This window comes from Odontesthes bonariensis, chromosome 8 (genome assembly GCF_027942865.1).
Source record: "Odontesthes bonariensis isolate fOdoBon6 chromosome 8, fOdoBon6.hap1, whole genome shotgun sequence".
Classification (NCBI taxonomy): domain Eukaryota; kingdom Metazoa; phylum Chordata; class Actinopteri; order Atheriniformes; family Atherinopsidae; genus Odontesthes; species Odontesthes bonariensis.
The window spans coordinates 24,600,621-24,610,907 of record NC_134513.1 but is presented as its reverse complement, the minus strand read 5'-3'; the positions used below and the strand labels follow the sequence as shown (position 1 = coordinate 24,610,907).

The following is a 10,287-nucleotide window of genomic DNA, read 5'->3' as shown; positions in this document are numbered from 1 at the left end:
CTGTAGGTTTAGAAATGGACAGACAATAAACAACACAGGGAACACAGAGCTGGGCAGGTCACACTCCTACCTGTAGGTTTAGAAATGGACAGACAATAAACGACACAGGAAGCACAGAGCTGGACAGGTCACACTCCTACCTGTAGGTTTAGAAATGGACAGACAATAAACAACTCAGGGAGCACAGAGCTGGCCAGGTCACACTCCTACCTGTAGGTTTAGAAATGGACAGACAATAAACAACACAGGGAACACAGAGCTGGACAGGTCACACTCCTACCTGTAGGTTTAGAAATGGACAGACAATAAACAACACAGGGAACATAGAGCTGGACAGGTCACACTCCTACCTGTAGGTTTAGAAATGGACAGACAATAAACAACACAGGGAGCACAGAGCTGGACAGGTCACACTCCTACCTGTAGGTTCAGAAATGGACAGACAATAAACAACACAGGGAGCACAGAGCTGGACAGGTCACACTCCTACCTGTAGGTTTAGAAATGGACAGACAATAAACAACACAGGGAACACAGAGCTGGACAGGTCACACTCCTACCTGTAGGTTTAGAAATGGACAGACAATAAACAACACAGGGAACACAGAGCTGGACAGGTCACACTCCTACCTGTAGGTTTAGAAATGGACAGTCAATAAACAACTCAGGGAACACAGAGCTGGACAGGTCACACTCCTACCTGTAGGTTTAGAAATGGACAGACAATAAACAACTCAGGGAACACAGAGCTGGACAGGTCACACTCCTACCTGTAGGTTCAGAAATGGACAGACAATAAACAACACAGGGAGCACAGAGCTGGACAGGTCACACTCCTACCTGTAGGTTTAGAAATGGACAGACAATAAACAACAAAGGGAGCACAGAGCTGGACAGGTCACACTCCTACCTGTAGGTTTAGAAATGGACAGACAATAAACAACACAGGGAACACAGAGCTGGACAGGTCACACTCCTACCTGTAGGTTTAGAAATGGACAGACAATAAACAACTCAGGGAGCACAGAGCTGGACAGGTCACACTCCTACCTGTAGGTTCAGAAATGGACAGACAATAAACAACACAGGGAACACAGAGCTGGACAGGTCACACTCCTACCTGTAGGTTTAGAAATGGACAGACAATAAACAACTCAGGGAACACAGAGCTGGACAGGTCAAACTCCTACCTGTAGGTTCAGAAATGGACAGACAATAAACAACACAGGGAACACTGAGCTGGACAGGTCAAACTCCTACCTGTAGGTTCAGAAATGGACAGACAATAAACAACTCAGGGAACACAGAGCTGGACAGGTCACACTCCTACCTGTAGGTTTAGAAATGGACAGAAAATAAACAACACAGGGAACACAGAGCTGGACAGGTCACACTCCTACCTGTAGGTTTAGAAATGGACAGACAATAAACAACACAGGGAGCACAGAGCTGGACAGGTCACACTCCTACCTGTAGGTTTAGAAATGGACAGACAATAAACAACTCAGGGAGCACAGAGCTGGACAGGTCACACTCCTACCTGTAGGTTTAGAAATGGACAGACAATAAACAACACAGGGAACACAGAGCTGGACAGGTCACACTCCTACCTGTAGGTTTAGAAATGGACAGACAATAAACAACACAGGGAACACAGAGCTGGACAGGTCACACTCCTACCTGTAGGTTTAGAAATGGACAGACAATAAACAACTCAGGGAGCACAGAGCTGGCCAGGTCACACTCCTACCTGTAGGTTTAGAAATGGACAGACAATAAACAACACAGGGAGCACAGAGCTGGACAGGTCACACTCCTACCTGTAGGTTTAGAAATGGACAGACAATAAACAACTTAGGGAGCACAGAGCTGGCCAGGTCACACTCCTACCTGTAGGTTTAGAAATGGACAGACAATAAACAACTCAGGGAGCACAGAGCTGGCCAGGTCACACTCCTACCTGTAGGTTTAGAAATGGACAGACAATAAACAACACAGGGAACACAGAGCTGGACAGGTCACACTCCTACCTGTAGGTTTAGAAATGGACAGACAATAAACAACTCAGGGAACACAGAGCTGGACAGGTCACACTCCTACCTGTAGGTTTAGAAATGGACAGACAATAAACAACACAGGGAGCACAGAGCTGGACAGGTCACACTCCTACCTGTAGGTTTAGAAATGGACAGACAATAAACAACACAGGGAATACAGAGCTGGACAGGTCACACTCCTACCTGTAGGTTTAGAAATGGACAGACAATAAACAACACAGGGAATACAGAGCTGGACAGGTCACACTCCTACCTGTAGGTTTAGAAATGGACAGACAATAAACAACACAGGGAATACAGAGCTGGACAGGTCACACTCCTACCTGTAGGTTTAGAAATGGACAGACAATAAACAACACAGGGAATACAGAGCTGGACAGGTCACACTCCTACCTGTAGGTTTAGAAATGGACAGACAATAAACAACACAGGGAACACAGAGCTGGACAGGTCACACTCCTACCTGTAGGTTTAGAAATGGACAGACAATAAACAACTCAGGGAGCACAGAGCTGGACAGGTCACACTCCTACCTGTAGGTTTAGAAATGGACAGACAATAAACAACACAGGGAACACAGAGCTGGACAGGTCACACTCCTACCTGTAGGTTTAGAAATGGACAGACAATAAACAACTCAGGGAACACAGAGCTGGACAGGTCACACTCCTACCTGTAGGTTTAGAAATGGACAGACAATAAACAACACAGGGAACACAGAGCTGGACAGGTCACACTCCTACCTGTAGGTTTAGAAATGGACAGACAATAAACGACACAGGGAGCACAGAGCTGGACAGGTCACACTCCTACCTGTAGGTTTAGAAATGGACAGAAAATAAACAACACAGGGAACACAGAGCTGGACAGGTCACACTCCTACCTGTAGGTTTAGAAATGGACAGACAATAAACAACACAGGGAGCACAGAGCTGGACAGGTCACACTCCTACCTGTAGGTTTAGAAATGGACAGACAATAAACAACCCAGGGAGCACAGAGCTGGACAGGTCACACTCCTACCTGTAGGTTTAGAAATGACCAGACAATAAACAACACAGGGAGCACAGAGCTGGACAGGTCACACATCCACCTGTAGGTTTAGAAATGGACAGACAATAAACAACTCAGGGAGCACAGAGCTGGACAGGTCACACTCCTACCTGTAGGTTTAGAAATGGACAGACAATAAACAACACAGGGAACACAGAGCTGGACAGGTCACACTCCTACCTGTAGGTTTAGAAATGGACAGACAATAAACAACACAGGGAACACAGAGCTGGACAGGTCACACTCCTACCTGTAGGTTTAGAAATGGACAGACAATAAACAACTCAGGGAGCACAGAGCTGGCCAGGTCACACTCCTACCTGTAGGTTTAGAAATGGACAGACAATAAACAACACAGGGAGCACAGAGCTGGACAGGTCACACTCCTACCTGTAGGTTTAGAAATGGACAGACAATAAACAACTTAGGGAGCACAGAGCTGGCCAGGTCACACTCCTACCTGTAGGTTTAGAAATGGACAGACAATAAACAACTCAGGGAGCACAGAGCTGGCCAGGTCACACTCCTACCTGTAGGTTTAGAAATGGACAGACAATAAACAACACAGGGAACACAGAGCTGGACAGGTCACACTCCTACCTGTAGGTTTAGAAATGGACAGACAATAAACAACTCAGGGAACACAGAGCTGGACAGGTCACACTCCTACCTGTAGGTTTAGAAATGGACAGACAATAAACAACACAGGGAGCACAGAGCTGGACAGGTCACACTCCTACCTGTAGGTTTAGAAATGGACAGACAATAAACAACACAGGGAATACAGAGCTGGACAGGTCACACTCCTACCTGTAGGTTTAGAAATGGACAGACAATAAACAACACAGGGAACACAGAGCTGGACAGGTCACACTCCTACCTGTAGGTTTAGAAATGGACAGACAATAAACAACTCAGGGAACACAGAGCTGGACAGGTCACACTCCTACCTGTAGGTTTAGAAATGGACAGACAATAAACAACACAGGGAACACAGAGCTGGACAGGTCACACTCCTACCTGTAGGTTTAGAAATGGACAGACAATAAACAACTCAGGGAACACAGAGCTGGACAGGTCACACTCCTACCTGTAGGTTTAGAAATGGACAGACAATAAACAACACAGGGAACACAGAGCTGGACAGGTCACACTCCTACCTGTAGGTTTAGAAATGGACAGACAATAAACAACTCAGGGAACACAGAGCTGGACAGGTCACACTCCTACCTGTAGGTTTAGAAATGGACAGACAATAAACAACTCAGGGAACACAGAGCTGGACAGGTCACACTCCTACCTGTAGGTTTAGAAATGGACAGACAATAAACAACACAGGGAACACAGAGCTGGGCAGGTCACACTCCTACCTGTAGGTTTAGAAATGGACAGACAATAAACAACACAGGGAACACAGAGCTGGACAGGTCACACTCCTACCTGTAGGTTCAGAAATGGACAGACAATAAACAACACAGGGAACACAGAGCTGGACAGGTCACACTCCTACCTGTAGGTTTAGAAATGGACAGACAATAAACAACACAGGGAACACAGAGCTGGACAGGTAACACTCCTACCTGTAGGTTTAGAAATGGACAGACAATAAACAACTCAGGGAACACAGAGCTGGACAGGTCACACTCCTACCTGTAGGTTTAGAAATGGACAGACAATAAACAACACAGGGAACACAGAGCTGGACAGGTCACACTCCTACCTGTAGGTTTAGAAATGGACAGAAAATAAACAACACAGGGAACACAGAGCTGGACAGGTCACACTCCTACCTGTAGGTTTAGAAATGGACAGACAATAAACAACACAGGGAGCACAGAGCTGGACAGGTCACACTCCTACCTGTAGGTTTAGAAATGGACAGACAATAAACAACACAGGGAACACAGAGCTGGACAGGTCACACTCCTACCTGTAGGTTTAGAAATGGACAGACAATAAACAACACAGGGAGCACAGAGCTGGACAGGTCACACTCCTACCTGTAGGTTTAGAAATGGACAGACAATAAACAACTCAGGGAACACAGAGCTGGACAGGTCACACTCCTACCTGTAGGTTTAGAAATGGACAGACAATAAACAACACAGGGAACACAGAGCTGGACAGGTCACACTCCTACCTGTAGGTTTAGAAATGGACAGACAATAAACAACACAGGGAACACAGAGCTGGACAGGTCACACTCCTACCTGTAGGTTTAGAAATGGACAGACAATAAACAACACAGGGAACACAGAGCTGGACAGGTCACACTCCTACCTGTAGGTTTAGAAATGGACAGACAATAAACAACACAGGGAACACAGAGCTGGGCAGGTCACACTCCTACCTGTAGGTTTAGAAATGGACAGACAATAAACAACACAGGGAACACAGAGCTGGGCAGGTCACACTCCTACCTGTAGGTTTAGAAATGGACAGACAATAAACAACACAGGGAACACAGAGCTGGGAGTAGGTTTAGAAAGAGAGAGACATCAAACAAAGATAAAGTGCTACAACACTGTTTGTACCAGAGCCCCGTCAGCCAGAACACTTTGCAAACATTGTGCTTGCAGTCTTCTGTTACCGCCTCCTACGACGTGGACGTGGGGTTGGATTTTAGGAGGCAAACATTTTGGAACTATGTACAACTGTTTACAAAAAAATATCAAATATTTTATATAAAATGTATATATTATATATGTGTGTGTATATATATATATATATATATATATACACACACATATACACCCTTATGTCTACATATGCCTACACATTTGCATAGCCCCTACTTATATACACTCATTTATATACTCTTATATATACTAAATTCTATTATACAACCTACACTGTTTTAAATAATAAAAAATAACCTGATAATGCACACGATAACAAAACACAGGTGCATAAACACAGAATAACAACAAACGATTTCCGCATTATACACTACTTCAAAGGGAGACAAAATATGCTCATCATGTACACCAAAGCTACGGCAAGATCAAAGTACCACATGTATTAAAATCATCATCTACTGCACATAAATTGTCATTTCAATCCAGTTGTTTTAAAGCAGCCAAAGACACAGCTAGTGATGCGATGAACTTTCAGATAGCCTCTACATTACAGTCGTCTTTGATATAATAGTTTGACAAAAAACACGCCGAATGGAGACGGTACTTGCATGTACCGGACAGCTTTGTAAAGTTATACCATCATAAAACACACATTTTGACTTGTTGACGTTATTTACTTACCTCAGTAATTAATCAGATGATGAATGATGATGAACGGTGCTAGTGGCAGCAGGAGCCTGGCAACCCGGTTAACTATGGCCGTTTCTCAACTAATACTTTGTAATAAGAGATGTATAACAGACATACAACACATACATATATAACATTTGTAGAAATGAAATACTGTTATGACTAGCAATACCGTGTAACAAATTTCCGTGATCTCTATTCCTAGCAGTATCTCTCCTCACTCTGGTCTGCCTCTTTCTGGCTAGCAACAACCGTACTCTATTCTGATTGGCTAGCAAAACGAGTCTACCTGTAAATGCGCCAAAATATCCCCCAGAGGCCAAAGAGTGCAATGCATCCGTGGTGTAAGAACTTCCATTGAAAATGAATGAGAAAAGTTAAGACAGTTAATCTTAACTATCGGAGACTCCCGCGCAGCTGACCCGGGTTCGATTCCCGGCCAATGCATTCTCTGCTCCTTGTATAATCATCTCTCAAATGTATCTTGCTATCTCTACCTCTGCTCAGACAATGGGTGGCTTGTAGAGAAAACACAGTCTCAAGCTAATGCATTCTAGCAACTCTTCAACCAAGGAAGCATTTCTTGCTATGACTCTTCAGTTAAAGTGATGGTCTGTTTTCTCATGTGCATTCTAAGTTCCTCCTCTACAAAGCAAGTGGGGAAGATTAGATTCCACAGTGCCGTACGACACAAAAAACGGGCCTCCCTCAAACTCAATCCAAGACGGACGGACGGACGGACGGCCAGCACCTGCCAGATCACCAAATACTCCAAGTCCGCGAACAAAAACATTTTGTCCGACAATAGACCATGAGATTTCTCTTTTTCCGTATCATTCGTGGATGCCCATGTCATTTAATGACAAATAGCATTCGTCTTTGCTGCTCAAAATGTTATTAAGCACCATGTTACACATCAAAGTATCAGAAAAACTTGATCATTCTGTTAGTATTTAAAAGCCACAACGGTCCTAGAGCTGCTGGAAAGAGTTAAGCGAGCCCTTCTCTAAAAAGAAGTAGTAAATCTGCTGGCTGTAAAGTGTTATTTCAAATCAAGTGGTGCGCATAGGATGACTCGTTACAAACCAACGTCCTATTGAATTTGTGACAGGGCTCGATTAAATTGAAATTCTTGTCATGTCATTGGAAAACAACAGCAGTAATGTCTTTGATTTACGCTACTCACAGTGCCAAAACCTGGTTCCCTCATTCCCTGACCGGGAATCGAACCCAGGCCGCGGCGGTGAGAGCGCCGAATCCTAGCCACTAGACCATCAGGGACCCGAGAGCAGTGCACACGGTACAGGTTGCAAGACTGTGGTAAACTCATTCCTGACTGGCAAATTAATTGGCATAGTGCATTGTACTGATGTTGTGAACATTTTAGCCTTAGATGAAAGCAATTGTGCGTATCTGGAGAATGAATCCAAGCAAGCACAATTTTCACGCTTTAGACTTCTCTCTTATTTCAGGGAGAAATAGAAAGATTCCTGAGTAAGAGTGAGTGTGTCATAGCCCTGCAAGAAAAACAGTTGATAGATGACTAAATAATGGTCTGTCAGGGCATTGGTGGTATAGTGGAGAGAATAGCTGCTTGCCAAGCAGTTGACCCGGGTTCGATTCCCGGCCAATGCATTCTCTGCTCCTTGTATAATCAGCTTTCAAATGTACCTTGCTATCTCCACCTCTGTTCAGACAATGGGTGGCTTGTAGGGAAAACACAGTCTCAAGCTAATGCACTCTAGCAACTCTTCAACCAAGGAAGCATTTTTTGCTATGACTCTTCAGTTAAAGTGATGGTCTGTTTTCTCATGTGCATTCTAAGTTCCTCCTCTACAAAGCAAGTGGGGAAGATTAGATTCCACAGTGTCGTACGACACAAAAAACGGGCCTCCCTCAAACTCGATCCAAGACGGAAGGACCAACGGACGGCCAGCACCTGCCAGATCACCAAATGCTCCAATTCCGCGGACAAAAACATTTTGTCCAACAATAGACCATGAAATTTCTCTTTTTCTGTATCATTCGTGGATGCCCATGTCATTTAATGACAAATAGCATTCGTCTTTGCTGCTCAAAATGTTATTAAGCACCATGTTACACATCAAAGTATCAGAAAAACTTGATCATTCTTTTAGTTTTTAAAAGCCACAATGGTCCTAGAGCTGCTGGAAAGAGTTAAGCGAGTCCTTCTCTAAAGAGAAGTAGTAAATCTGCTGGCTGTAAAGTGTTATTTCAAATCAAGTGGTGCGCATAGGATGACTCCTTACAAACCAACGTCCTATTGAATTTGTGACAGGGCTCGATTAAATTGACATTCTATTCATGTCATTGGAAAAACACAGCAGAAATGTCTTTGGTTTACGCTACTCACAGTGCCAAAACCTGATTACCTCATTCCTTGACCGGGAATCGAACCCCGGCCACGGCGGTGAGCACACCGAATCGTAGCCACTAGACCATCAGGGACCTGAAAGCTGTGCACACGGTAGAGCATAGCCGTGGGAACTAGGGGTGCAGGGGGTGCGGCTGCACCCCCTGCTGAATGTGCATTGCGAGATGGTGGGGAGCTAACAAAAATATATTTCATGAAAACCTATTGTACAGTCTCCTCCGATCGGGATTTCAACACACGTCTCAAAACACAAACGTTCCGACTCAAGCAACGGAAGCACGTCTCTTACCAACTGAGCCATTGCTCCGGTCTACCGCTACAAAGTTGCTATTGAGATCTGTAGCTACTCCGTAATGCGAGACAGCGCGGTTTACTTATGTAGCCTATGCTTAGACTCGACTGTTCTCTGCTAGTTTTTCATCCATTACAAATGCATCGATAAACATAATAAAATAGTAAAAAAAAAAGGTTAAACAAAAATAAAGTTAAGACTCAGGACTCGCGTGCGGCACGCGAGTCCTTCTCCTGCGTGTAGGCTCATTCCATGAGGAGGCTGAGAATGAGACGTGGTTTATGATATTATGGCACCTCTGGTTTAATGTCCACTGTCTGTCTGTCTGTCTGTGCTCGTCATCCACAGAGACCCTCGATGGAGGTGTGGCCAACAAGTTCAGCCCAGCAACATTCTGTTCTCTATATAGCCTAATTTTTTTAAATGCTGTTAAGCCAGCTGCCGCCGAGCAGTAATGTACGCATAGTTATTTTTCTGAGTTTTGAGTTATTTTCGACGATGCTGTTATTGCAGCTACCTCCGCGCAGCATGTAGCCTAGTTAATTCTTAATTAGTTTTGTTAGTGATTACTTTCGACTGATGCAGCTGACGTGGGACACATCACACGCATGAGTTCACCAGGCCTAATGTATAGGCTACCCTTGTTGCCATGAATTTTTAGTGCTTTAATAAAATGCAATATTTTACCAGTTGATGAGGCTGGATACTTTTTTTTGGAATGGTATGGGTGTTTGCGTTGACCATAACGAGGGGGTGTTTACAAAGCGAGTAAAAGCCGATAGACTTATCTCTAGAGCTAGCTCGTTTGCGTTGCTGGTCTAGGTAGAACTACCTGCTGAGCACTGCCAAAGAACAGCAAGACTCTGCGCACAGCTCGCGGTCAGAATGACGTGCGCAGTGATACACAATGAGAGAGACAGTATAGGGCCCATGTGATAACGAGGAGTTACTTTTGCCGGCTTCGGTTTTTGTGATAAAATAAATCACTCTTTAGCACACGTACTGTTTTGGGAAGAAAAACGCGCTAATTTCTTGACCCCAGCAAACAAGCCGGACTACTTTCGCCTTGACCAACACTGGACAAGAACTCGGCTCACAGGACACTGTCGGGGGTAAGTCAGTTTGAATGCACGACACTGGTTATGATGATGCCATACAGATTCATGTCAAATATCCCGAACTATCCCTTTAAATATGATTTGAGTATTTAAGTAGGGGCGT

General features: G+C 44.4%; 2 non-coding genes across 2 annotated transcripts; one reads left to right on the top strand and one right to left on the bottom strand.

Moving 5' to 3' along the window:
* Window positions 1-7,588: 7,588 nt before the first annotated feature.
* On the bottom strand, window positions 7,589-7,660 carry trnae-cuc (transfer RNA glutamic acid (anticodon CUC)). The gene has a single exon. It is a non-coding gene; the product is annotated as a tRNA-Glu (tRNA).
* Window positions 7,661-7,942: 282 nt separating this feature from the next.
* trnag-gcc (transfer RNA glycine (anticodon GCC)) lies at window positions 7,943-8,014 on the top strand. Its single transcript has one exon. It is a non-coding gene; the product is annotated as a tRNA-Gly (tRNA).
* The last annotated feature ends 2,273 nt before the right edge of the window (window positions 8,015-10,287 follow it).